Below are 24,346 nucleotides of genomic sequence, written 5' to 3' on the forward strand. Positions count from 1 at the left end.
TCTGTTTCTCTGTTTGATTCTTTTAGGAGCTTTGTTTTTAACTGTTTTTAATTATCTAAGCAACATATTATGTATCAGTGAATTTTTTTAAAATTTCGAATGAAGCTTAAAGCCCCCCTTGACCTCCATCCAATCCACTCTCCAGTGTTTGACACCATGTTTGTTTGTTTAATTGACTTTGAATGCCTTTTGGGGGACACTCTCCAGCTCACCACAGTCACCACCTACTGCTTCACCCCCCAACCCCACTGCAATCTATATGCCACCCACCTGGCCCTGAGGTCACTTGCTATATAAGAGGAAAAGCACTGTACTTGGAGTCCTAAGATCACCCTTATTTGAACAAACCTTATTTCTAGGACCTGTGCTCCCTACTTGACAAAATTACTATGAGGATTAAAGCAAATAACATCAGTGAAACTACCTGGCAAGCCATACTTTCCTGAGCAGGAGATGCCCCGAGCAAGGGAGCGTTTATCTCAAAGAAGCCTACCAAAGAGCAAAACCTCCCCCAGGCCCATGATCTATCTGTGAAAATCAAACAAAACGAATTCAGTTATATGATAAACTCCACTATAAGTAATAATACATGTGAAGCACTTAGGCATTCCCAAAACAAATGCAGTTCATAATTTTAGTATCATTAATGATACTTTAATAGTAACAATAAACCCTGCTTATTTTTATATAAAAATATGTTGTTACTTTCTATCAAGTAAAATTGATACCACAGGAAGACGAGTCATGTTGGTCCTACAGCTTCAGATACTTCCTGACACCCTGGAAAACATTAAATAAATGTGAGATGTTATGATTACCAGTTTTTCAAGACCTAGCTAAACAGCTCTTTCATAAAACCTTCTGTGACCACACCAACTGAACTCCTCTGAATTCCAGTAGTGTTATTTCTCTCTAGTTTTCTTGGGCATTATGTGTACACATGGCCTTGTATTGCTTCTACTGTTGTGACACTGTTATTTAAATATTTGTGGAATAGAGATGCTAGTCTTTAATTGTTCATGTGTTTATCTCATCTCTCCTCAACTGGATAATGGGCTTCTTTATGTCAGAGGCCATGTTCCCTGTCCCACTTTGCAACATGCCACACACACAATAGGCACCCAGTAAGTGTCTTTAATTTCATTTGAAGAGTGTGTTAGATCCTAGAAGTGCCACAAGAATGTGTCTCTTAAAACTCCTCATCTGTAACCTTGTCCCTTCTGATTTGTAACCAGAGAAGAGCTTTGAAGTGAGGTGACAGTGTGTTTCTCTCTTCTGTGTTCCTTGGTAGGAAAGTCCTTGTTTTCCACCCTGGCAAAGTGAGATGATTTGAAACTCTCTAATGCAAAAGCCAGTATATGCTGTTCTTTGTATTGAAGGTCATCTGCTAGAATCTGAAAGTATGTGTTGGCAGTAGTTACTTAAGTAGAGTATTTCTAATCTTCAGAGGGATAGTTCTGTGTTTAAAATGAATTTTCTTATTTGTCTACGGTGGCAACTTAAAAACGCTTTTCCTTAGATGCACTGTAAAATGTTAATAGCTACATATAGAGTGACTTTACAACGGTAGTGTCATTTTTCTCAGCTTGATCAGCTCTTTTGAATGGCATCATTATGATCCAAGTTGTTTTACAGTAATAAAATATGAGTAGTTTCAATTAAAAAGTAGGCACCGTTACAATTAAACAGTATCTGGCATTTTAGCATGTGGTAACTACTCATAACGCCGTCGTCAGATAAGCAAATCTACAATATAAACACGATCACAAGAATGGCCTGAACAAGTCTGAAGCACAGAAAGGAACATAATGGGGGGCAGTGTGGTGCCACAAGTTTGGGGGAAAGCAGAATATTCAACACACCTGGGTTCTTTCAAAGACATTGTGAAGGTTTTTTTTTACCATTGTATTTATAGAGTACCCTTCATCTAGTTTTATCTCTGCAAGAAACAAGCAAATTTTAAAATTAGGACAACATGCTGAATGTCTCAGTAAAACTTGGGTCTTAATACTTTGTTTGATAAGGTATACTGCAAAAATTAGCATATTCATATTTGTAGGGTTTTTACTCAATTATATTTCCAGGCTATTGGAAAACATAAAAACTAGGATATATATAAAATAACTCTATAAATCTTTACACCTTGTACTGATCCGAATGCAATAAAGTCTCCTTGATCCAGGCACTGATTTTCAGGTTTCTGTTCCTTTTCTTTTTTCTGAAGATTGACTTACTTCTGGTTCTTATATATATATACTCATTGTTACCACCGTTAGAGGGGTGGTAGGTAAGAGAAATTTTTTTTTTAAACATCTTTATTGGAGTATAATTGCTTTACAATGGTGTGTTAGTTTCTGCTTTATAACAAAGTGAGTCAGTCATACATAGACATATATCCCCATATCTCTTCCCTCTTACATCTCCCTCCCTCCCACGGTAAGAGAAATTTGATGAATTTCTAGTCAATCAATGTTGCTACTGGTTTGAGCTTTTTTTTTTTTTTTAAATTAATTAATTAATTAATTATTTATTCTTGGCTGTGTTGGGTCTTCGTTTCTGTGCGAGGGCTTTCTCTAGTTGCGGCAAGCGGGGGCCACTCTTCATCGCGGTGCGCGGGCCTCTCACTATCGCGGCCTCTCTTGTTGCGGAGCACAGGCTCCAGACGCGCAGGCTCAGTAATTGTGGCTCACGGGCCCAGCCGCTCCGCGGCATGTGGGATCCTCCCAGACCAGGGCTCGAACCCGTGTCCCCTGCATTGGCAGGCAGACCCTCAACCACTGCGCCACCAGGGGAGACCTGGTTTGAGCTTCTGAAACAGGTTTGAAGGAGGTGAGGTAAGAATGGTGGACTCTTTCTTTGGGGGATAAAAAGGGCTGGTTTCAGCAATGTTAGGAAAGGTGATTGTCTTCATAATGATAAAAGTGAGTAAAGCTGTGAGGGCTAACACAGAAGCAGCTGAATATGATGAATATGTTAGCTTCTTTATAGAAGAAGGGAAAGAAGCCATTTTTGACATGATTCTCCATACAGAGAGTAATTAGGAAACTTTGTACAAATAAATAAAAGGGTTGTTGAAAAATTTACTTGAACACCTCGTATGTATGCCAATAACACTAAAATGTAACTCCAGATGTGTGAGCTCTTTACTAATTAATTATTTTCTGTGAATAACAAATGTGCTTTCTCCTGCCAGAGTATTTCAATTTGCCAAGTGAACAAAGTCCAGACTTTGACCTTCATTTAGGGCTTCCCACAATCTGACCTTGACATGCTTGAACAAACTTATGTCTCCCCAGCTCTGTATGTGAACCTCTAGCCCATCTACAGTTCCTTGAAAAATTGTTGCAAATTTGCGTCTCCCTAGAATCCCAAACACACACACACACACACACACACACACACACACACACACACACGCAACCGCCACCACCCAATCACAACCTACTCTCTACATATCTAAACCACATCTTTCTTATGAAGCTATTCAGTTCCTCCACTCCTCTTCTGTAACTGGCCTCTCCAAAGCTCCATCTTTTGTCAAATTTTGTTGTCTTTTGTCCTATTGTTTGTACCATCCACTCGGCATTTACCCATAGCTATTTTAGATCCCTGGTTAGCTACTTCTGGTTGTCTTTCACATAATATATCCTGAAGAATATTTAGTGGGCATTTTTAATATTCATGAGATATTCTGATTATAGCACAGAGTTATCCAAGTAATGAAGCAATAATCTGTGTCCTTAGTCTGTAAGCGTGGAAAGAATTTCCTATAGATCTGGCTTTTTCATTTTCCTTTAGAGTTCAAAAAGCGTTTTTTTTCTCTCTTTGCTATACTCTCTGCAGGGGATACTTAAGTTGAAAGTAGAACAAGAATAAAAAACAAAATTTAAAAACGGCCTAACCACTGAGATATCAGAATGTCAGCTGAAATTATTACTTAAAAATAATCTTCATCTGTATAAGCAAAAAAAGACAAGAGCCAACTGTGACGGCTCTTATCTGCAACAAGGACAACAATGCAAAGAGAGTCCATCCTTTATGATGTTTTTGATTTCCACCCATCCCAAGGGCATAGGTATAAACTAAACAAGGGACTTCTAGTGCGGGAAAATAAAATGACAACACATGTTTTTACCATCACTTTACCAGACTCAATAAACATTGTTTTAAAGTAAAATTAGAAACTGTTAAGTTAGCAGTTTTTAGTTTAAAAGATCAGCAAACCCATTAATTTAAGAACAGACATGCAAACCAAGCAAAGACTGGCCAACTCAGGGATATCATCTTTGGACAAACATAAGCATAGCATATATGTTTGGCACCTTTACTTAAAGCAGGGATGTGGAAAACAAACTTATCTACGAAACAGAAACAGACTCATAGACATAGAGAACAAACTTGTGGTTGTCAAGGGGGAGGAGGGGTGGGGGAGGGAAGGATTGGGAGTTTGAGATTAGCAGATGCAAACTATTATATAGAGAATGGATAAACAACAAGGTCTTACTGTATAGCACAGGGAATTATGCTCAATATCCTGTGATAAACCATAATGGAAAAGAATATGAAAAAGAATGTATAGCTCAATCACTTTGCTGTACAGTAGAAATTAACACAACATTGTAAATCAACTATACTTCAATAAAATTAATTAAAAAATAAAAAAGCAGCAGTGTGGGAAAGACGGGGAAGTTGAGGACTTTGGTGTTAGGCACAATTATTTTTTGTTTGTTTCTTTTGACAAAAACTGTATATATTTAAGGTGTACAGTGTGATAATTTGATATGCATACACATCGTAAAATGATTACCACAATCAAACAAATTAACATATCTATCACCTCCCAGTTATCTTTTGTGTGTGTATGTGTGTGTGTATGTGTGTGTGTATGTGTGTGGGGGGGGGTGGTAAGAACATTTGAACTCTATTAACATATGTCAAGTATGTAATACATCATTATTAACTATAGTCTCCATGCTATATATTAGGTCTACAGAATTTATCTTATAACTGAAAGTTTGTGCCCATTGATCAATATCTTCCCTTTTCTCCTACCCCTCCGCCCCTGGCAACCACCATTCTACTCTCTGTTACTATGAGTTCAACATTTTTTTAGATTCGACATGTAAGTGAAATCATGTGATGTTTGTCTTTCTGTGTCTGGCTTGTTTCACTTAGCATAATGACTTCCAGTTTCATCCACATTCTCTCGAATAACAGGATTTTCTTCTTTTTAGGCTGAATAATCCATTGTTTACATATACCAGATTTTCTTATCCATTCATCTGTTGACGGACACTTAGGCTCTTTCCATATCTTAGCTACTGTGAGTAGCACTGCAATGAACATGAAAGTGCAGATATCTCTTCAAGATAGTGATTTTATTTCTTTTAGATACATACCCAGAACTGGGATTGCTGGATCATGTGGTAGTTCCATTTTTAATTTTTTGAGAAACCTCCATATTGTTTTCCATAATGTCTGTACCAATTTTCACTCCCATTAACAGTGCCCAGGTTTACCTTTGCTCTACATCCTTGCCAACACTTGCTGTCTCTTGCCTTTTTGATAATAGCCATTAGCAGTTGGGACGTGATACCTCATTGCGGGATTTTTTTTTTGCATTTCCCTGATGATTAGTGATGTTGAGCATTTTTACATATTCATGTTGGCCATTTGTATGTCTTTTTTGGAAAAATGTCTATTTGGGTCCTTTGCCAATTTTTTAATCAAGTTATTTATTTATTTTTGCTATTGAGTTATATGAGTTCCTTATATATGTTGGATATTAACTAACTATCAGATATGTGGTTTGCAAATATTTTCTCCATTTTGTAGGTTGTCTTTTCATTCTGTTGATTGTCTCCTTTGCTGTGCAGAAACTTTTCAGTTTGGTATAGTGCTCCTTGTTTATTTTTGCTTTTGTTGCCTGTGCCTTTGGTGTCAATTCCAAAAAATAAGTGCCAAGAACAAGGTAAAGGAGGTTTTCCCCTGTTTTTTTTTCCTAGAAGTTTTATAGTTTCAGCTCTTAAGTTTAAGTCTTTAATCCATTTTGAGTTGACATTTGTGTACGGTATAAGATAAGGGTCCAATTTCATTCTTTCACATGTGGATATCCTGTTTTCCTACCACCATTTATTGAAGAGACAATCCTTTCTCCATTTTATATTCTTAGAGCCTTTGCAGAAAATGAGTTGACTGTATATGTGTGGGTTTATTTCTGGGCTCTCTATTCTGTTCCATTGGTCTGGGTGTCTGTTTTTATGCCAGTTCCACATGGTTTTGATTACTATAGCTATGTAATATATTTTGAGATTAGGCAGTATGATGCTTCCAGCTTTATTCTCCTTGTTCAAGATGACTTTAGCTATTTGGGGTCTTTTGTGATTCTATACAAATTTTAGGATTATTTTTATTTCTGTGAAAATGCCATTGGAATTTTGTTAGGGATTGCATTGAATGTGTAGATTGCTTTGGGAAGAATGGATACTTTGAAGATATTAATTCTTCCAATCCATAAACATAGGATATCTTTCCATTTATTTCAGATACCTTGATTATAAAATACCTGCAAGTCACAAGAGAGAGAAAAGGAAATCCTCCAAAAAGGAGGACATTTATACAGACACACACACATAGGTCACGTGCCTTGTCAGTCAGCTTCTCATGGAGTGCTCAAAGTAACATATGAATCAGTTACCAAATTTAGACCCAGGCCACCATTGCCAAAGTTTATATGATTTGCCCCAGCAACCTCACTTCTAGAAATCTATCTTGAAAAAGTATTTTAGCAAGTACACAAAGAAAAATATAACACAGATGTCGTGCAAAGTACCCCATCCTTTGAGATCTTAATTGTATTAGAAGTGTGTCCTGCACTCCACCCAATACTTCTTGGGAACTCTGAGGAGAAGAAAGCATAGATGTTTCCTAGTCTCTTCTGGTTCCAAAATCCTGCTTCCATGGAATTAGTTCTGTCACATGTAAACTGTCCCTGTTCAGTGCGTCATCCCACATAGGAACACAACCCTCCTTTTCTGAGATTACTACGAAAACATCATTCAAACAAGGCCTTTGGGCATATAGCCAGCTTCATGAAAAGTTTAGAGTAAAAGAAAGATTTTACATCACTGTGGCACTTGGGACTTCCCTGGTGGTCCAGTAGCTAAGACTCTGCACTTCCACTGCAGGGGGCACGGGTTCGATCCCTGGTCATCTCTGGTCGGGGAACCAAGATCCCGCATGCCGCAGGGCACAGCCAACAACAACAACAAGAAAAGGCACTATGGCACTCAACCCTCTCCTTTAAAGATATTCTGCTTCTCTATCTTCAAGCTTGCAGGCAACCCACAATGGGAGCATTTTCTTCTCCTAATCCTCACATATATCTCCATCTCCTTTTTGGAAAATCATACCCGTTTTTCATAAAATGGGTGCATACTTATGAATACTGCATTCTCCAGCAGTATGCTTGCTCCAGACTGAGTTAACCAATGTAGGAAATAAATTTTGTTATTATATGAAATATGTGCAACTGACCCTCTGCGTATGTAGGTTCCACATCCATGGATTCAACCAAGTGCAGATCAAAAATATATTTTAAAAAAATTCTAGAAAATTCTAAAATGCAAAACTTGAATTTGCCACACACCACCAACTATTTATATAGCATTTACACTCTATTAGGCATTATAAGTAATCTAAAGGTGATTTAAAGTATAAGGGAGGATGTGCATAGATTATATGCAAATACTATGATGTTTTATATAAGGGACTTGAGCATTCATGGAGTTTGATATCCTCAGGGGTCCTGGAACCACGGAACCAACCCCTTGGGTCCCCATGGAACCAATATACAGCTATATATTAATATCTTCTTTAGCTATATAAAGACCAGGACTAAACTTTGAAATTGCCTCTTCCAAGTACTTCAATTTTTAGACCATCTAAATAGACTGACTAAATTATGCTAGGTCCATGTAATGGAATATTATATTGCTATTAAGAAGAATGAGGTAGTTCTCTATGAATTGACAATAAAATAGGTTATGTTAAGTTAAAAAAAGAAAATTGTATAACATATATAAAGTATTGTGCTATTTTTTGGTAAAAATACATATATTTGTATACTTGTAGAAAAGAGTCAACATAGTTATGTTAACATAGATATACGTCTCTCTGGGGGAAGGAAACATTGACTATTTATTTGTATTATTTTAACTATCACAATAAGTATTTTTAAACTATTTTTATGGTACAAATACCAGAGAGTCTCAGAAAATTTTTATTAAACTTCATGGAAGACATAATTCCTTTACTATTGGCTTGTTTGCAAACAAAAAAATAATGAGAAAATCTTCAGTTTGTATGAGGTATTTTTTTCCTATTTATATGTGTTATTTCATTTCCTCATTTAGAAATTATTCATATTCATAATCATATTCTTTGGTCACTTACTGGAACATTAACAATTGATGAGACAGAAACCAATACTGGTTCATATAACCCAACCTGAGCCAATGATCAGCACATGGCATTGTGTGTGGACTCAGAACTGGTTTGGGAAAGCTGACTAATCTTAGCCTCTTGTTTGACAGTTGCTTGAGTCTCTCATTGGACAAAATCAAGAAATCAAACAGCTTTGTTCACTGCTGGCAGCCACTCTTCAACCCCAGGGGAGTTAGCCTTCAGATGAAGCTAACTGAGGATGCGGGGCAGAGAGACAGAGAGAAACTGGGTGTCTGGTGACATCACTGAGCTGATGGATTGACCAACCCTGAAATCTTCCCTCATCTGTATTTCAAGTTATAGGATGGAAAAATTCCCTACATTATTTAAGCCACTTTGAGTTGCTTGCTTCTGTTAGCTGTGATTGAAGGTGTCCTGTTAAGATATTTTTCTTAAGTAAATAATCGGGAAAGTAGACAAAGCCTTATGCACAATAACTGTCATCAGAACTGTTTTATAACAGTGAAAAAATATACATGATCAAGATACTGAGTACTAGGGAAGCACGTACATAGATTATGACTCACTGATATGATAGAACATCATGTAGCTATTCAAACTGATGTTATCAAGTAATTTTTAATCGATAGTCCAGCTCCTAATTGTCTCTCTGGCCTTGGTTAACACTCGAGGACTCTCTGTCCACATTCCACTGTTTCATCTATTTGCTCTGCCTCACGTGATTTTCTCCAACTAGAATGCCTCCAAAATCTTCCAACTTTTCATTATATTGATACTTCCCCTTTAAAATTCAGCCCAGGAGCACTTCCTCCAAGATACCTTCCCATAACCCTTCGTTCCTTGCTCCTCAGGCTGGTACCAGCGCCTTCCCTCCTCCCTCATGATGTCTGTGGTTATCACTTCTCTGATGATGTTTTAACTCTCTGATTTTATGTCTGTCTTTACCATTAGATAGAGACTAACTGGCTCTTATTTAGCTGTGCATTCCTCATGCCCAACCAAAGGCCTAACATTCCATAGAATGCTAGGCCTACAAATATTTATAGACTGTGTGGGTGGGTGGTTAGGTGAATAAGTGAATGAATCAAGAATGTAGGATAGTTAGCTTCTAATTTTTGTCACGGTTTTCTGTATTTTGCACAGAAACGGGAAAGTTGTGTTTAAAAAGCAATTGGTTATTTATGCAGAAATTAAGACTAGACTTTTAAAAATTACCCATCTTTTAAACTTGCTTTAAACTTGCTTTCTATTTCTAATTGAATAGAAATTTATTAACCAAAATGTATTAATACATATTTATAATTGAGATAACTGAAGACAAACCCCATACTGTTATTCTCTCATGAAAAATTAAATTGACTTACTCTTTTGATTAATTTTGAAAGCTTTGGTTTAAGGTTATACGAGTCTGACAGAAAAATTGAAGCCATGATTGATTTACATGACACATTTTTAATGGAAAATACTGTAAAACATTGCAAAAGCTCTCTGACATCTTTAAAGATGAACTCAGATGAGAAATGCCAGGTTCGCAGGGCAAGGAAAGGTCTCTGTACGTAACCTTCACCCCAGACCCACCTTTCCTGAGGATCTTGGTTGGGCAGTGTGATTTTATTTCCCAACTGCTGCCTACAGGAATAGCAGAGAGACCAGACCTCACTTCCCTATCTTACAAAATACTGCACTTTATAAAAAGATTTAAAACAGCAGAGAGAATATAAAATAAATTCCTAATCTGCACACTACATATTAACGGTACAAACCTGGAAAAAAAAATCTCTTTTCTCTACTCCTCCTTGAGGACAGACTGTGTTAGTCATTTTTGTAACCACACTGCCAAAGAGTAGATAGCATACAGCAGGCATTCCTAGGAATTGCTGAATGAATGAAATGTTAATGGTGGTTATATTTACGTAGTGGGATCATCTATGAGTGTTACTTGTTTCTTTGCATTCTTTAGTCTTTTCTAAATTTTCCAATTTTATGCTTGTGGTGTTATTTTCATAAATTCACAGTCAGTAGAGAGAAAGGGAGAGGAACAAAGATATTCTGATATTAGAAACTTCTTTGTTCTCATCTGTAATTCAACATGCCCCTAATAATTGGTGCTTTTTTATATGTAGCCAATCAAGATAGAAACAGGTCTTCTCCAAGTGCTAGCCTGTCAGATGTGCAGCTTACCTGATTTATTTTCCCTCCAGTAATCAAAATTTTTACTCTAATATCTACCCATGTAAAATCTGAATTCACAGGAGAGTTACAGTGAAGAGAACTAATATTTGCTGAGTACCTAGTGAATTTGATGCTTCAGTTACCCCAAAAATCTTCCCACTACATCCCATGGTGGTGCCAATGAGGGACTTGAATATGGGAGTGATCTTTAACTTCCCTATAATTTCCATCACTTCAAATAAATTTAAGTAAAAACAGTGTGCTTCTTCTCCAAATGTAGCTTCAAGACAAATCCCTTCACCCCTTACCAACAAGACTTCCATCTCTAGGCTCCTCCTACAAAGATATCTATAGCCACCACCATAGATATTATTATCCTTATTTTACAGATGAGAAAAGATTAAGTAAACCACTCAAGGGCATGGTTAGTGAGAGGTAGAGCTCGTAAGAGAATACTTGTCTTTCTAACTCCAAAGTCTGTTCTTTTCCTACTGTACCATGCTGATAAACTTTGTAAAACCACAAAATAATAGATTTAGAGTGATAGGTTTAGCATTCATAGAATGAAGGCTATCTACAGTTTATTATTTAGACAAGTAATGCAAAATGACAAGCGATTCTGTTATTAACTGCAAAATTCTCCTGACTAGGAAATAGAAAAGAATCTCTCAGCCAACTGTGGCTAAAGGAAATATTTCTGTTCTTCCCTAGTCTGAGATCTCTTTCAGATTGATCATTCTATCCTGTTTGTTTGTTTGTTTGTTTGTTTTTCACATGAGCCGATCTTCTATAGCCTATGCTGTTCACATCTTAATGATCTCCATATTGTAATGACTATTTTCTTACTTTTAAAACTTAGCTGTTGGGCTTCCCTGGTGGCGCAGTGGTTAAGAATCCACCTGCCAATGCAAAGGACAAGGGTTCGAGCCCTGGTCCAGGAAGATCCCACATGCTGTGGAGCAATTAAGCCCGTGCGCCACAACTACTGAGCCTGCGCTCTAGAACCTGCAAGCCACAACTACAGAAGCTTGCGCACCTAGAGCCCGTGCTCCGCAACAAGAGAAGCCACCGCAATGAGAAGCCCACACACCACAACTAGAGAAAGCCCGCTCGCAGCAGCGAAGACCCAACACAGCCAAGAATAAAATACATAAATTTATTTTAAAAACCCCAAAAAACAAAAAACTTAGCTGTTAATTGCAGAAAGGATTTATTCATTTATTCTCTTTTAGATAACTCTTAAAGCCTCTCATTTTAGATTCAGTATTAATCAACTGTATTCCTCTCTCTTCAACTAGCTCTGTGATTACTAGCTACTGCAATTGTCCATGTAATTCTGGAACATAGGAAGATATGTGATATTTCAAATTGCTCACTTCAAATGACTGGTTATCTTATCTTGAAAATTAATTATCTGTATTTGACCCATTTCTAACCTTCTGTTCCCTGTGACAAAAAGGGACATTTTATATAATCTGATTTGTTTTGTTTTGTTTTGTTTTTTAAGAATGGGAATAGGATAATCTGATATAGGCTTCCCACCTTGGAGCTGAATTCATTTACTGTTACTTCCCGCATGAGAACTTTCACATTCCTACCCTGACCACAGCAGCTGTGTGTGGACTGTTTCAGGCTCACTAAACCAGATTCTTGAATGGAAAACTTCATTTTATCCCTGTGCTATTGTTCTTCACACATCTCATTAGTACTTTTAATTTTCTCCTCAGAACCATCTTCTTATAATCTCTTTCTCATAGAAGCAATGGACATATTTTATAAGCCTCAATCAATTTTTGTCAGGAAAAAAATTGCAGGGGTTCATCTTGAAGACTCCCCCTTTGTCTGCACACATATGAATGACTACAATGTAGTGATATACACACACAGGCTTCAGATCCAATTTTCCTGGGTTTGAATCTTAGCTCTATAATCTACTTAGCAAATTTTTTTAAGTTTAACGGAAGGATATTGATATATTTTTGCTACTCCAGGAATAAAAGAGAAAAAATTGGCCCCTAAATCTAATTTAAGCTGTTAAGAAGAGGTTGTTTTTTAGTTTTTGTTTTTTTAGTTCCAGATTTTACCCCTTCTCCCAATTGATGAAAGAAGAGGTTTTCCTATTACATGGAGAGTTAAATTTTAAGTAAAGACAATATGAAGCAATATTTTACTTTGATGAAAGCTTATTTTGAAGATCAAGTTTTTGCTTTTCTTTGGTGCTTGCTGGAATCTTATAAGAGGAGGATTCTGCCCAAGGGGGAAAACAGATGCCTGTCAATGACGCTGAAACAGTGACCATTTAATATTGAATATTTACACAGGTAGGTTTTGTTTTACTATTTAGTTTTAATTATGTTCTTACTAAAGCAGGCTAATATACTTACTATCTAACCAAGTATGCTATAAATCTAGCTCATTAACAGATGTTTAAATCATATTATCTCTCCAGAAGCAGGCTTTTTTTTGTTTTTTGTTTGCTTTGTGTGAGGGTTGTATTATTTTATTTATGTACATATATGTTTAATAAGTTTAATGAAGTGTAATTTACATAACATAAAATATGCCTATTTTAAGTGTACACGTCAAAGATTTTTAGTAAATTGACAGAATTGTGCAACCATCACCACAATCCAGTTTTAAAACATTTTAATTGCCCCAAAAGATCTTTCATTTGCAGTCATTTACTATTCCTACTCTCAGCCCCAGTAGCAAATTTTAAGGAGAAAAAAATCTTCTCTTAAATATGATTCAATTTTCTCTTAAAACTGAACCAATTCTTCTCCATTATCTACTCTTTAGATAGGTCAACCGGCCAAAGGACTAAAATTAACAAATCAAAACCAAAATTTACCTCAAGCCAAACGAGCTTATGAAGTTCAATGCTTCTCCCAGATTTATTTATCTGTTTATTTATTTTGCATAAAACTGGCACTGTTTAGGTCTAAAGTATTTTGGAAGAAAGATCTAAGAAGTGGAGCCAGCAAGTTACTTAGGCTGCTTCTGTTTATCCCTAATTTAAACTCAATAAAAATGCATTTAAAATATTTCTTTAAGCATAATTGAAATGTATAGATTTTTTAAGAACATAAATTCACTTCAAAATGTTTTTTCAAGCTCATTAACTTTTATTTAAAATTTTTTATTTTGAGTAGACAGCTTTTCCTATACCTTTCTAAATTTCACAAAATATACAATAATTCCAGGTAAAATTTTAAACTTTAAAACAAAAGGGTCTCAAAATAAAGTCATTGAGGACAAGGGCCAGTTCCCCTTTGTGATTATACACAGGCTGGACACACAGGTAGTTAAAAGGTGGCCTTTTGAAAGGTAGGTTACAGATCTCTTCAGTAAAGACATCTGCCTCATCAACGTTGTTGGCCTTGCAGAAGGGGTTGCTCCTTACTGACCACACAGACTTCTACATTAATAATTAACTATCTGGAAAAAAGTAATGAAGTCATAAGGAGTGGGTTATAGGCCTAATATCAGGAACTATCTCATATCTTTCCAACCTCCTTACACAAGTGCTCTAAATGATTTCACTGGAGAGTAAAATCTTTCTTTCACGGAGATAAGGATTATTATATCACTATATATACATTCATTAACAAATACATAATACATAATAAAGAGCCTATATTATAGAGAGAACATACAATGACAGAATTAAACGCATTTTACAACTGGGAAAAAAATATTTGAATTGTGTTGTAGACTAGATAGGATGAGCAAAAGTACTTGATCTTTCAGTAATTAATCAAGAAGTTTTAAGGAAGATGACACATTCCAGAAGTGTGCTGTAGGTACATGACAGACTCAGATACTATAAAACTGGGTCATGAAATGACAACAGACAGAACTCTGGTGATATCTAAAAACTGGAGTTTTGTTACCAAGTCAATGGTAGGAGGCCTATAAAAATATGACCATTTTTCAATTCAGTTCCTTTCTATTCAAATCCACGAGGATTTATTGAAAGCTTATTATGTGAAAGCCACCATGCCAGAGCCAGAGGCAATGTACTTGTCCATATAAATAAATGTAATAGGGGAATTTCTGCTCGGTTGGCACTCAGCGAAATACGTGTTGTCTTAAAGCATGCCAGTCATAGTACTGACTGCATTTCGTTTGAGCCCAAACTTAAAATTGTGTAAGGATTAGTCATCATACCTATTTCTCACTAGGCTGAACAATCAAGTCTTCAGATAGAGAGGATTCTCAAGGCAACACTAAAAATAACCCAAGTAACTTTAAATTTTCCATCATAACCTTGAAGCTCTGAAAGATAAAATTTCTACAATTTTTCAAACTGTGCCAAATTTGATACAGCGAGTCACCAAATCCAAAGACAATTTTGAAATGATATACACTCAAAGGAATTCCTAAGATCACTGATGACCCCTCTACCATATGTATGAAGGCTGTAGGACGATGTTGACATTTTGCAGAAACTCTGAGTTCTGAACAAGAGGAAGGGAAGAAGCGGTGGTAAGGGGGAGCACTTTAGGAGAGCTGCCTTTGCAGGTGGTTTCCAGAGGCAACTGGAGGACGTGTTTTCACCAAGCCTCCTGATAATTTCTCCCGTACTGCCAACATTTGTCAGGTCGCTCTGACTTATCCAGGAAAATCTATTCATCAGTAAATTAATTGGCTTATTTAGCATCCTCTTCTTGAAATACAAATAGCTTTCAAGAGAATAAAAAGACTATATAAATCACTATATAACAGTGATTCACAAGTTAGTGGGAATTAGCCTGAAAATGTTTAATATAATTGCTTTCCTCCTAATAACTTAAAGCAACTACATTGTCAGAATGGTAGTTTTTATTTATTAGAGTAGTTGTAAAACAATATGTATACATTTTTTTCAGAACTTAAAAATTTTTTTTTAATTAATTAATTTATTTTTATGGCTGTGTTGGGTCTTCGTTTCTGTGCGAGGGCTTTCTCTAGTTGTGGCAAGCGGGGGCCACTCTTCATCGCGGTGCGCGGGCCTCTCACTATCGCGGCCTCTCTTGTTGCGGAGCACAGGCTCCAGACGCGCAGGCTCAGTAGTTGTGGCTCACGGGCCGGTTGCTCCGCGGCATGTGGGATCTTCCCAGACCAGGGCTCGAACCCGTGTCCCCTGCATTGGCAGGCAGATTCTCAACCACTGCGCCACCAGGGAAGCCCCCAGATCTTTAAAATTTAAAAAGACTTGTCACATGTATTATCTAGCGTGACACTCATAAATGTCATGTGACACAAAGACACTGTTGGTTGCCTACTATTGGTTGCTTGCATAAAACCCTGATTTTGGGTACTTCCCATACCTCATTGTGACTCAGGGTTAAAGCAAGAAAAGTCTAAACTAGTCATGGTTTTTTTCATTTGCCTTACTAATGATGGGTTTCGGGTGAGCATGTAGTTCATTTCAGGACAATGAGATATGCAGGAGGCCTGTTGAAGGGCTTCCAGAAAAGGTTATTTTGATCTAAAAAAAAAAAGAAGAAGGAAAAGGATGCACAGGAAGAAATCTGTCCCTTTTCTTCCATCAGACGTTCTTATACAGGTTCCCCTGGTACCTGAAAAGAGAGTGTTCCTATGAAACCTTTCATAAGCCAAAATGGCATCAAGTGAAGATGCAATTAACTTAGGACACATCTTGCAAATGGATGCACAAAATAAATCGAGATAAAGCACAGAAGCTCACAGACACTGTTTAAACCTATGGCAGCTTGATACTGAGATACTGAGAGTGTTTCCCGGGGAAGGAGCTTGGCGGGGCTACTCTCGCTGCTCAGGGTGTTGCTGCCTCTATAATTGCACCTGCAAAATGAACGCTGAACGCTGTTTTTCCTTTTCAACTTTTTTCCCTAAAAATGAAAATATTCTTTGGATTTCTTCCAGTTAGCAAAAATAGGTATTAATGTATTTCATAAAAGTGAAGTGGTGTACAGTGAACTTTTGAAAATCAGGGGACACCTGTATTGGCATGTGAGGCTATATATGCTTCAAAGGGAATAAAACCAGAACTGCAGAAGTCATCTTACTTCCAGGAGGTTGTTAAATTACCATCCTGGAAATGGATGACAGAAAGATGGAAAGTTCCAGGGTCCTTAGTCATGTTACTTAGCCACTAACTTAAATACTTGAGTTACTGGACACCCTTAGGATTTTGGGTTATATGAATGAATTCATCTGCCTTATTGTTTAAAATAATTGAGTCAGAGTTCTTGGTCACTATTAACTGAAATCACAATACATGTGAATGGGTTAGATTTAGAGATGTGTGATAACTGAGGTTCAAAAGTTTAAAAAACTTGACCAAGACCACAGGGTAATTGCAGGTATGTGACATAATTGTAATTTCACATTCCAGGGATTATGTGCCTTCCACTTAATGCTATATCAATTTTGTTGAGTAGAAACAGTAAATAGTATTGTGATGTTAGAAACTTTGGGAAACGACATAGATTTATTTTATCGTCCTCAAAATAGGAATTTGTGGTAGAGGGCTTAGGATATCAGGAAGAACAATGGGAGACCAGAGTACAGAAAAGGAGTAGCAAGGTATCATGCTCACATTTTGCCTATTTTGACATTTTGTCTAAACTTAGCCTGAAATTCATGAGAAAAATTGAAACTCTCTCCTCCTTCTTCTTATTTCACATGTACTGCTATTCCCAGAACCCCAAACATTGGTAAGTAGTATTGGTAATTCTGCTATGTTCTGTTTAGTAGAGCTATTTTCAGCCAGATAACTTAGGTAGGATCTCTTGGAGACATAGAAAAAAAAAAAATTTAAACTCCATTTAACCAAAGGAAAAAGATAATTTTATTAAAGAATGAATGGGGAATCCCCTGGAACAGAAAGGTAGGGGGCACTGCTTGACTGAATAAGGGTTTAGAGCCAGGAGTTAGAAATCTATCAGAAACTTATATGTGCTGTCACATAGGAGTCTCTGGGGCACCATGGGTGCTCTTCTCTAATTTCTCTCTCTCTGTGCAGACCAACTGTTTCTCCACTCCTCATGCCCAGGGTCAAAAGATGCATCCTCCCATCCCCCATCAACTACCAGCACCAACTTTCTAAGCAAGTGACTTTCTAGGCAAATCCTCTGTTACAATGGATCCATTCTCACCATGTCATGATTCTTAATCCTTGATTCTTCAGAGAGAGAATAGGTCTGCCCAAACCTAGCTTCTGGATCAGTTTCACTCTAACCAGACACCCATACTTCTGTTCAATCAACTTTTGCATAGTTGATGACCACTTTGAAACATCACGGTCACCTCTGTGGTAAGGGACAGTTCTCAGAGAAGTGGCTGCGGCTGGGAAGTACCCTCAAATTAAGTCTGACTAGAATTTAAATTTTCATTTTATTTTGTTTTATAACGATTTCAAAGTTTCTAAAAGCCAATTTGTAAATAAAAATTTAAACATAATTTGGTAGTCATAAGTAGGAAACTTGCTAGTATATCTCACCATTTTTCAAAGTGTAATTACCTGTGTAATTTATAATTACCCACTGCACTTAGTGTATACATTACACATACAAAAATATTTATATATGTACATATTCAAGGGGAATTCAAAAAATAAACATATTTTATATGAAAAGTACATTAAAAACTATATTCTTACATAGATTATTCGACTGCATTCCAGTAACTCAGCACTGTGCCTTCAGAACTGTAAAGGTAATTCTAAAATTTCGGATAAACAAGTGATATATAATACTGTAATGACATCAGAAAATATAACATTTTAAATTGGTGAAATGAGTAATGTTAAAAATAGCTCACACAACAAATGACACCAAGCATACAAAAATACATCATTTAAGTCAAACAAAAAATGCCCATATGTGAAATAAATTGAAATTAGTTGTTAATGAAGGTTAGGGAAGTACAAGTATAAAAACTGTTAAGAATTGTATAGGTTATAAATTTTAACCATTAGGTTTTTGTAAGCTAAAATTCATGTTCTATATGTGTCAACACCAGTATGAATTTTTTTTATCAAAAATGTTTTTCAAGAGTCACAAATTTTAGGGGCACAATGAATCAAATCATAAATTTTGACATGATATGTGAATCTACAAAAACATATATTTGTAGTTATATATGTAAAAATATATTAGGAAAAACCTAGCTAACATGAAATTCATTTTGCAAATTGAAGTAGGCAATAATATAGTTCTTTATGAGATTTCCAGGGAATTTGAAAAGAAATGTTACATTGAGTAGATCTTTTTAAAAAGTAATGACAAGATTTCAGAGTGCCATGACAGGAAATGTCAGAATTAAATCATATGGATTCACGTGCTGTACATAGAGAGGTTATCTAGGAAGGGAGCTGTTTCAGCATAAAAATGAAAGTAAAAATCACACTATCCATTTAGGAAAGTCAGAACCACACAAACATTTACCCAGTACTGCAAAAACAAATTTCCCACTTTTTCAGAAGATAGGGCAATTTCATTCCTTTGTTAGTTTCCACTTTCACTAATCTCTGGCCTACCTGGGTTGAGTGAATATGCCAAAATGTGATGCAAAAAGCTGTTCTTGTTTCAGCTTAATTGGGAACCAGAAATAGAGTGCATCTCAAGGGATTTATAACTGAGCATGGCAGGCATGAAATGTTTGGAGTATTCTGATCAGATTTTGGCTAAGAATGTGAATTATGTTTATTCAAATGCACTTAAATCTCCAGAATCTTCGGGGCAAGTCTGCCGTGACTCTGACTGAAAACTGACATTTTATACCTTAAATGAGGCTGAGTCCGCTGTGGCGGTGGCAGAGCACTTCCTCTGGAAGCCTGAGCCTTCCCAAGGCCTCCACGCAGGAGCCAGGTCACAGTGGTTCCTAGGACACCACTTCCCAGACTGAATCTATTATAACTCTGAGCAGCCGCTATCATTTTGTACATTGGTCATCAGGACACTAAAGGCAAATCAGCAGGGACCCCAGATGAACGCTGCCAGGAGTCCTCAGCCCCTCTGGCACCCTAAGGGCCAGTTAATTCCATTCTGTCTCTCATGCTTCTAATCTTAGGACAATGAAAAATATACAAATTACCCTACTCACCTAATTCTTCAATATGTGGTTTGCTGCTTTTTCTATGTCTTGTTTTCCTACTGGGACACGCATAATTTTTCTCTTTGTCAATTCCTTGTATTTGTTCTTTGAAACTTTAAATTCACTTGCAAATCAGCTCTACTACATTATCAAGTTTCTCACATTCACTCCATGTTGGTGTCTCCTTCCCTTGTGTATATTTATTTGCAATAATCTTATTGAGGTAAAATTTACATTTTATAGTAATCCCGTATTTTAAATGTATAGTTTCATGACCTGTAAATACTTTGATCACTTCTCCAATCAAGACATAGAACTTTTCCATCATTCCAGAAAGTTCCCACCAGGATCTTTCCAGTCAATTGCTCACACTTTCCTCTAAGCAACCATTTAAAAAATTTTATCACCGTGGATTAGTTTTGCCTAATTTATTACTTCATGTAAATGCAACCACATCGTGTGAATTCTTCTGTCTGACTTCTTTAGTTCAGTATAATGGTTTTTGAAATTTGTCCATTTTGTTGTTTGTATCAGGAACTCATTCTTTTTATCGTTGAATAGTACTCCATTATATCGATATACTACCTAACATTTGGGTTGCTTTGAGTTTTTTGCTCTTAGGATTGAATCTGTTATGAACATTTATGTACAGATCTTTTTGTGAAGGTATGTTTTCATTTCTCTTGAGTCTTAGGATTGGGTTGCTGATTTGTAGGGTATCTGGTTCTTATAATAAATTAACCATGACCCTCAGGTTTTGTAACTCAGTCTAGTGAATTTACTTAAGGTTAAGTTCATCTGCAAGAACTGGATCCCTCCTCAGCATAATGATAAATAGGGCTTCTAAGACTGGAAAGCAAGCATGAGGTGTGATGAATTCATCATGGAAAGCTCCCTGGAGGACCCATTTCTAGACACCATGTTTCTCTTCCACCCCACTATGGATCATGTACATTTTCATTTGAAGTTCTATACATCTTAACAGTTCTGACTTCCCGGTGTCAAACTACTGCCTACATTCCACCATTCACTGTGTCACTTTTGGGAACACACTTTTCCTCTTTCAACTTGGGTCCAGTGATTGGGGGCCTGTAAATTAACTGACAGTAAACAGATTAACAGGAGAGAAGAAAGGGTTTATTTACACATGTACTCCATACATGCAGGAGGTTTAGCTATGAGTAACTCACTCAATAGCCAGAGATTGAAAATTTGTATACAAAATGTAACAAAAGTGAGGGGGGTGTTTAATGTTTCAATAGAAAGGTATGAAAGGTACTATTGGGCTTTTTGATGCTAATAGAAACGGGCAGCCTGTTTCTGTGGCAGCTGAATTCACAGAAAACTCCCTGGAGGGGATTAATGGCAGCTGTATTTTCTGGAGGTTCTGCTTTAGTCAGATAAGGGAAGTTCAGATAAGATTTCTTTCTGCATCTTTTTAGTGCAAATGTTTTCACTTTAAAATAATCTTTACAGCAACTTCGGAGGTCTGAGTGGGTCTGCATATTTCCCTATCAAAACTTTCCTAGAAATTTGACAAGAAAAGAAGTTAAGTTGACTGCTGTGGAGAGAGATTCAGGTTAGAAGCTGTGAGAAGTCTGCAAAAGGAGAGAAAAACAAAGACTAATGGTTGGAGAGGATGATAAACCCAATTTTTAAGTCCAGAGGGCAGCTAGTCAAGAAGATTTCTCAATTTTGGGCTTGAAGCATCTTTAGTGAGCATTATACTGGTAATGTTACTGTCATGGTCATTTCCTGGAGCAGAGATTGGGAGGCACAAGTGTTCCTGTGAAACTTCTAAGTGGCCAACACTTGTGGTGATAAAGCCTTTGAAGTTATATCAAGGCAACCACCTTCAGCTTACAGGTCTTCAGGAAGGAAAAAGGCAGCTTTAGTTTTCAGAGGTGCCAAGCCAGGAGGGTAGGAGAAAAATTGGAAGCATTAATTACTGACAAAATGTGCATGAATGCAGGATCCAGTTTACAAAGAGGTAAAAAATAGCTCAAAGACAATGAACAAGAATGGAATCTGATAACTCACAAGGATGGGTTATAGTTTTCCATTGAAACACGAAATTTCTCTGTACAACCACCCCCATTCTGATTAAATATAATCAAAGTAAAATAACTCTTGTTTACAAAATGAGTCTAGTCTCATTAAATTTGGCCTGGTCATTTACATAAGTTCAGCAAAAATGATAATTGTCCACATAGGCCTTTTAAACTTTGCTTTGCTGGAACTTTCCTAAGGAATCTCAGATTGGACTTTTAAAAGTCTCTCAAGGCTAGGACACCAAGCTAAGGACTTGCTACCAGACTTCACCTACATTACCTGTAGATCTGGGTGAATTCCTCTCTCCTTGGGGTTCCCAAAGCAGCTTAAGTTTCATAGACCTGGAAACTTAAGTGGCCTTCCTTACTCATCTGTAATACTGGGAACCCTGTAAGTCAGTACCGGCCTGTTTTTTTAAGAGGGCTTTGCAAACATTGGCTCCATAAAGTCAACTGTAGTTCCTTAAAACTGTCTGCTCATATCTGATGCTGTGCACGCTATTCTCAAGCATGACATTCCAGCCAAAGCCTTGGTAATATCACCAATTTTCCCAATTACAATACAAGGAAAACAGATTCCTATTGAATCTAGGCAAATAACTATATTGCCATGAAAATAAGAATACTCAATAAGAGTTTCCAAATTCTGGAGAGATCAGGTAAGGAGGAAAATACAAATGTTTCATTTTTGTTTAGAAAGGTATAATTTACTAAATTGTTGTGAGTTATAGCTAGCTTAAGAGAAAACAGAAAGGGATTCCTTAAATCCAGAAAATAGAATATTAAAGAACTAGCAATGCTCCAAACGTAAGGCCATAAAAATGATAATCATTCCTCATCAGTCCATTCAGTCCCATGTTGTTAATTCTTGCTCTGATCGATCTTGGGTTAACTGTTTTTTTTTTTTTTTTTTTTTAAAGTTTTACTTGATTTTTATTTATTTATTTATTTATTTTTGGCTGTGTTGGGTCTTCGGTTCGTGCGAGGGCTTTCTCCAGTTGCGGCAAGCGGGGGCCACTCTTCATCGCGGTGCGGGGACCGCTCTTCATCGCGGTGCGCGGGCCTTTCTCTATCGCGGCCCCTCCCGTCGCGGGGCACAGGCTCCAGACGCGCAGGCTCAGCAATTGTGGCTCACGGGCCCAGCTGCTCCGTGGCATGTGGGATCTTCCCAGACCAGGGCTCGAACCCGTGTCCCCTGCATTAGCAGGCAGATTCTCAACCACTGCGCCACCAGGGAAGCCCGGGTTAGCTGTTTTTTGAACCCATCAGCTTCCCCACTAAAGTTTTGGAAATCCTTACTCAGTCCAGTGGTATAATCTCAAAGTTATTTAAGCAATACCACCAGAAGCCTGTACCCCAGAGTACCTGTCATAATCCTTTCCATGGATCTCTAAGACAGTCCCTTTTATTGAGAACAAAGCATTCTGGCTTATTGCTGATTGCAAGAGCTTTCAGGAAAGCATCAGAATAAAATAATAACTATCTGTGAACAGCAAAAGACTTAAAATGGCCATCATTAAAGATTTATGAAGAGTTCATTATAAAAATACAGTTATCCTCCCTTTATCCACAAGGGATACGTTCCAAGATCCCCAGTGGATGCTTGAAACTGCAGATAGTACTGAACCCTAAATATACTGTGTTTTTTTCCTATACATAACATACCTATGATAAAGTTTAACTTACAAATTAGGCACAGTAAGAGATTATCAACAATAACTAATAATAAAATAGAACAATTGTAACTATATTGTAAGAAAAGTTATGTGAATGGGGACTCCCTCTCACTCTCTCTCTCAAAATATCTTTTTGTATTGTACTCACCCTTCTTATTGGGATGATGAGATGACATGAAGGGAGGTGAATGGAATAGGCATTGTGATGTAGTGTTAGGCTACTATTTGACCTTATGACAGAAAGTCAGAAGAAGGGTCATCTGTTTCGGGTGATCTTGGATCAAAGAACCATGACGATGTTGATGGTTAGATGTCAGGAGCAGACGATGTCAGCAGTTGGGGATCCTGAGCAGGAGAGAGCAGGATGGCACAAGACTGCATCATGCTCCTCAGAAGCGTAATTTAAAACTTACGAATTATTTATTTCTGGAGTTTTCCATTTAATATTTTCAGACTATGTTTGACTGAAACCCATGGAAAGTGAAATGGCAGATGAGGGGGGACGACTGTAATGCAACTGATAAGAAAATTTTGTTGTTTCTGTGACATACAACATTAAGGATAATAATTGGAATTATGACTGATAACCTATCAGAAGATATCATGAACACTGACAAATTTCTATGAATTTTATATAATTTTGAAATACTTATATTAACAATATGTACCCATGCAAATATAACCCAGGGAAAGTTAAGTATCTCCTCTTATTTTTTTTTAATGTAGATTTTCAGTGGATTTATTTTTTTAATATTTGTTTATTTAATTCCTTATTATTATTTATTTTATTATTATTATTATTTTTGGCTGCATGGGGTCTTAGTTGCGGCACACGGGATCTTTGTTGAGGCATGCGGGATCTTTTTCATTACGCCACGCCGTCTGCTCAGGTTTCTCTCCAGTTGCGGTGCACCGGCT

The sequence above is a fragment of the Balaenoptera acutorostrata genome, chromosome 12, assembly GCF_949987535.1.
Source record: "Balaenoptera acutorostrata chromosome 12, mBalAcu1.1, whole genome shotgun sequence".
Classification (NCBI taxonomy): domain Eukaryota; kingdom Metazoa; phylum Chordata; class Mammalia; order Artiodactyla; family Balaenopteridae; genus Balaenoptera; species Balaenoptera acutorostrata.